Source organism: Pyxicephalus adspersus, chromosome 4, assembly GCF_032062135.1.
Source record: "Pyxicephalus adspersus chromosome 4, UCB_Pads_2.0, whole genome shotgun sequence".
NCBI classification, from domain to species: Eukaryota; Metazoa; Chordata; class Amphibia; order Anura; family Pyxicephalidae; genus Pyxicephalus; species Pyxicephalus adspersus.
The window spans coordinates 130,179,846-130,185,845 of NC_092861.1; positions in this window are offsets into that span (position 1 = coordinate 130,179,846).

The window sequence follows — 6,000 nt, forward strand, 5'->3', positions numbered from 1 at the left end:
CGGTGTAAATTCGCCAATCGAGATCGAATTTTTTTAAGAAATGGCCATGGCTGCATTCATTGATCAGCTCAGTGTGTGATCCCAGTGTGGGGAGACTTCTCCGCATTTAACCTCTAGTGCTAGTGGATATCACACAGGATTCCCAGGGCTGCATGAATGAATGCAGCCCTGGAAATCCACTGCGATCCCCGAGCACTAGAGCCTAATTACCCTCTTAAGCCCGGTGATCGCACACAGGAGGATTCCCAGGGATTCATGAATGAATGCAGCCCTGGAAATCCTCCTGTACTGATCCAACATTAGAAGAATGATGATTAGCATCAAGTAGGGTAGCTGAGTGTAGATTAGAGTAGGTCCTGCCCTAAAGAGTCTACCTTGTCGTGGTGGGCAGGCTTGTAATCATTTGGCCCAAAATGAGTCACAGAATAGGAGACACTCATTTCTCGACAGTGACTTTCATTTTTGGCCAGATGATTAAACCAAAGGACTCTTGATCAGGGCTGACACAAAATATTTGTATATGTATTTATTGACCTCCCTAGCTATTAATAATTATATATAAATTATATAAAGATTTCTTTGTATTGGACTCAATACAGCTGTTTTAATCCCGCCCGCACCAACGCATGCACCAACGTCACCGGGAATCCCCAGAGAATGTCGATTGGGGATCGAAGAGAGAAGACTTGTCCCAAGGATCTGCAGGGACCAGCAGGACACCGGGGGATGACAACGGAACAAGGTAAGTGGGATTTTTTTATGTTTTAACCTCCCCAGCGGTAAACCCTAGTGTGACTCGGGGCAGAAAAAAGATTCTGGAAGCAAACTCAATGCAGATAGTGTCCTGGCTGAGATTCGAACCTAGACCTAGCATTGCAAAGGGCAGAGTGCTACCCCTGAGCCAGGGTTGAGTTTTAATATATACTTGTATGGCTCCAGTGCTGCCCAGTGAAGATCACTGGATCTTGGTAGGTTCCTTCTTCCTCTTTCTGCTAAATATATTGTTGTTCTTGTATCTGTCTCTGATTACCTAACATTTCTTGTATTGACAGGATACATAGAAAACCATAATAAAAACTTTCCCAATGGAGACACAGACAGCAATAAAAAATATGACACAAGTTCTGCCTCGCCCTCACTGTACTCATAAAAAAACCAAACATTTTGGCTGGGGTTGGGCTTTAAAAATCAGCTTTAGAATAGTATAGCAAAGTTTTTAGTATAGCACAATCCTTTATGACAAGCAATATATTAGCACAATGCCTAATGCTGCTTTGTAATAAATGGAAGAGCAAACTTCAAAAAGTGACATTCAAAGTATTTCATATGACTAAAGCAATGAAAAGCATTTAGCAATGCGACTTGGCAGCCCCTCAATGCCTACTAGAAAGAAAGAAATGCTGCTTAAACATCGATCCTTCTACCCTATATTTACGGCTGCCTGGATTTGGCAGGACATCAGTGAACGTCAATAGAAGTCAGTGACAAGGTGTAGGCTACAATATGATTTTGTTGGTATGTCATGGCTAAGCAATTGAATGTTTTTTAGCAAGCAGCCTAAAGTCAATTTTGTATGTGTACTCCACACTATATAAATCAATTATCACTTAATTGTGGGTCTTGTTTGGTATTGTTTTGGGAATGGCTTTATTACCAAATTTAATAAATAATATAAATTCAAACATTTTTAGGATCCACAGCGGAAAGGTAATCATAGTCATTCACACACTGGATGAACACCATTACCATCACATGCTCCTTTTAGATACTGCAAGCCACGCTAACACACATTTAGGGTTTTTACCTGGGATATGTTTATTTCCCTAGTGGTTCAACTTGATAGACTGTCTTTTTTCAACCTAACTATGTAACATTGCACAGACACGGTTCACAATCACATGTTCCTGGTGAACCTTGCAAGTAGCTGGGCTAACACACATTGCAAAGCCATAATTCACCATTGTCACTATTATGAAAAAGTTCCAGAGCGATTACAAGCAGCCAAAGCCGAAATGATGGCATGTGGACAGTAAATAGCCCAAAGGACCTTAAGAAGATCAGAGATGTTTGAGAAGATGACAAAGTAAAAGCACTATTTTATTTTTAAAAATGTATTTTTTTATGACATAGATTGCTTTACAAAGTCATTTGCTAAGAGTCTACATCTTGTTTATCTAATCTAAAATTCCGATAGCAGTAATAGAAATTGTTTAGATTTTGCAGGTGGCCAAGGTTGTCTGCAGTTATTTAGATTTGCTAACTCATCATTTGCAATAAACCTGAAGACTAAAAATGCCCGAAGGTTGAAATGTTCTTTTAAAAATGTTCTTAGTGCAGGTGAAGCCTAATTTATGTTTCAATACAATAAATGCCTTAGGTAACAAGTACCTTGGCCATCAATATTGTACTCAGACACCATTATGGTATGGGAATAATATGGCCAATCTTTGACATCCACATAATATATATACTCTTGCTTCTTGAAACAATAAAAGATGAAAATGGTAAAGCTGTGCCATGGAAAGGCTTGATTTTCATCACAAACTTCAAACTCTATTATAAGCCTGGAAGTTAGGTGTGCAATTGGCACCAACAAATCAACTCAACTCAAATCAACTCAAAACAACCCATCAACTCAACACTCAGCTTTTGGTAAATGCTACAGTAAATACTCCCAATCATGTTGTTCAGGCCATTGCATGCTTATCTATAAAAGAGACTTTGCCAGCTGACATCTTTTAGAGACACAAACACTTCCGGCAGTATATATTCCCTGCTCCCCTATATCACTCAGTAGTACCTTCCAAATTCCCTACAATTTAGTAACACTTTAAATTGCAACAGTTCCTTCAGAATTTGGGTGATGAGACTTTATTGAGTTCAAATCAGGAAAGAAATTCTCATTTCAGCAGGGTAATGAGAATATAAAGATGGGCAGTAACGCCCAAAGACAAAGATAAAAACTATCACAAATATTCCTGCTAGATTCCTTCCAGATATAAGAAGTTGGCAGGTGGCTTAACCTACCTGCGTATTGTCAGGGGCATCATAAAATATGACTTTCTCTGGAATGACCCTTTATTACACCCCACATAATTGCTCCTAATACAGTAACAAAAGATTACCATGTTTTCTTTTATGGTAAATCTCTATTTCTTTGTTTATTAGTACTCAATGATATAACTCATCAGGCCTAACTCTTCCTAAATGTAAATACCTAGACAGGCAAGTGTGGATTAGGCATAGGAACAGAAAACAAGCCATATGTGTCAGGGTGTCATAGACAGGTCAGTAAAAGAAGAAATTACTGTTTGAAACTATTGCATCACTATCAAATGATTGCTCGATTGTTTTATAACATGACAAGTACTTACAATGACACAATAGGGTTGTGATATTTAAGTACATGTTGACTAATTTGTTTATGTGTTTCCAGTTGTCATAATTGCTGATTACTGAAATGTTACAAAATCCCCAGAGAATAAGTATACTGATTGGATTAATTGCCATTTTCTTAAAGCATATTTGAACTTTTAGCTTTAATCAGTTAGATTACAAGTGCATCAAAACTAAAGGTGTGAAAAGTATTTTGGTCTGATAAAAACTTAGCCTCAGTAATAAACCTCTTTGCCAATATGCTGCATATAAGGACCCTGACTCTCTATGCAGAAGCAATAGTCTCTCTGCAGCTGTCTGATACAACCCCTGCTGAATCCAGAGAAATATTCCCATATTTAAAGCACTTTTATTACAACATGGGATGAAATATATTAGTAATATAACTTCTTCCATCAGTTTATAATAAATTGTTTCCCATTAAATTCCTTAATAAAGTTTCTTAAATATATTTTCATTAGGACAGATGTACGTGTAATATATATAACTTCTTTTAAGCTTGTTCATAACTTAGCTGTAGATCTTACAGTAAACGTCTGCATCATCCAAAAGGGTGAGAAAACCCTTTTTTGAAGAATTGTTATGCAATATAATAGCGAGGTTCTCAAAATTTGTCTTTGTTATTGAGGGTTATGGGAAGGGGAGGGGGGGTTGCTACAGAGATTACTGTAAAGGTTAAAGTTTTGATTAGTGTAAGGGTTACAGAGGGTTATTATTAGGGATACAGGAAGGATAGCGTGGTGGTAAGTGTTGGGTTACATGGGCAATTATTGTGTTAGTTGGCCCCTTCTTCCGGCTTAGGGTAGGGTATACCTTACTGAACCAAAGACTATGAGTCAGAAAGAGCTCTGCACTGCAGAAAAGCAGACCTCCATCAGCTAAAAGAAAGATGTTTGTGGTTTGGATAGAAATATTTGATAGTCTGAGCTCCAGTTGGTAGTTTACTCTGCCAACATCCCAAGGAAATCAAGAACATATAAGGCAAAAAACCCTAGCTGGACTTCAAAGGCAGTTCACATACACTATAAACTGTATAAAAAATATACATTTTTATTATAACGCAAAATATATAAAAGGGAGTATCCTAATTCACATCAATATAAAAAAGAAGGTCCAAAAATCACACCACCTAAAGCATTAGGTGTGTGTGTTAATAGGACCCTGGTTTAAAATGCTCAGTGCGTTAATCAATAAACCAAATGTATAAATTGTTGTAATATTGTGACAAGGTCTGACAATCTGACGCGTTTCGCAGAGATGGTCCGCTTCATCAGGGATTTACAGAGCATCAGTGAATTAAATGGACTAAAATACAATGCAAATGAGCCTATAATTAATTGTTACATATAAATAAATCACACATCATATTTATAGTGAATCCAAAATAGCATAAATAATCTATATGAACACATACCATAGAAATATCAATGTTTAGTTGTAACCGCCTCCAGCAGCGAAGGAGAGACAGCTCAAACCAGAGAAAAAAATGTTTGTGGTCTGTAGAACAAGTGGCCGGTAGGTGGCAGAACTTCTGGGTTTTTGCTCCTTTAAATTAAAAAAATAAACATTACATTACATTATCACACACTAACTCAACAAAAACAACAATTTTATGTGATTAAAAAGATAAACATTTGTTTAATCACCCAGAGGAGAAATGTGACAAAACATTTAGACAAACATTTTACGCTCATACAGTCTATAGGGACACATGTTACCTCGTACTATACATTATATTAATGAAATCGTGGACATGTATAAGAAGCTTTAATTGATATCACTCTTGGGATTTACACCATGTTTACAATTTTCCATATTAGAGTAGGAAATGAGGCTTTGACATGCAGACAGTGAACATGAGATTAGCTATGATTCATCTTTTGCAGGGTATTTACAGTTTATAGTAAAGAGTGCATATGTGGATAGTTTAAATAGGCCTATGTGATGATATCATTAAACATGATATTATGAAAACTGCAGGAAAGGGAAAGGAAGGATACACTTAGGAGAATTAACTAAAAGGACAAGTTTAACTTCACTTAGGGCAGGGGTCATCAAACTTTTGTGGCCACTAGGCCATTTCAGGGGTGGGCAGGAGCACACTATGACAAATTCTCTCTCGAATCCCGTCCTAATGGCTAACACTTCTGCCGCCGGGGTAAATAGGGAACATTCCCACTCCTCCGTATGCATTGTGGAGGAGAGGAAATTCCCTTCAGGGAGCCACAGCAAGAAGAGGCTCAAGAGCCACATGCGCCTCTAGAGGCTCCGGCTCAGGTAGTTTGTTCCGGCCTAATGCCCCTAATCCCAGCATTAGGCCGGATCGTACAGGGGGCATTAGGCTGCAACAAACTACTGGCTAGGCCCTATCTGGCCTAAAAGCCGGAGTTTGCCCACCTCTGATGTAGGGCAAACCTAAAATATTTTCTGGTAACTGCCTTAAAAGAAGCAGATGAAGCTGTTGTACCTGCCTGATATCTGGCACTGTCACCACCTGCAGATTTCCCAATCCACCAAATCAGATCCACTTGAGGTTGAATGAAGTCCAGAATTATTCAACCAACGTCCTTTACGTAGAGGACTTGAAGGATCTGCCCTGTCCTA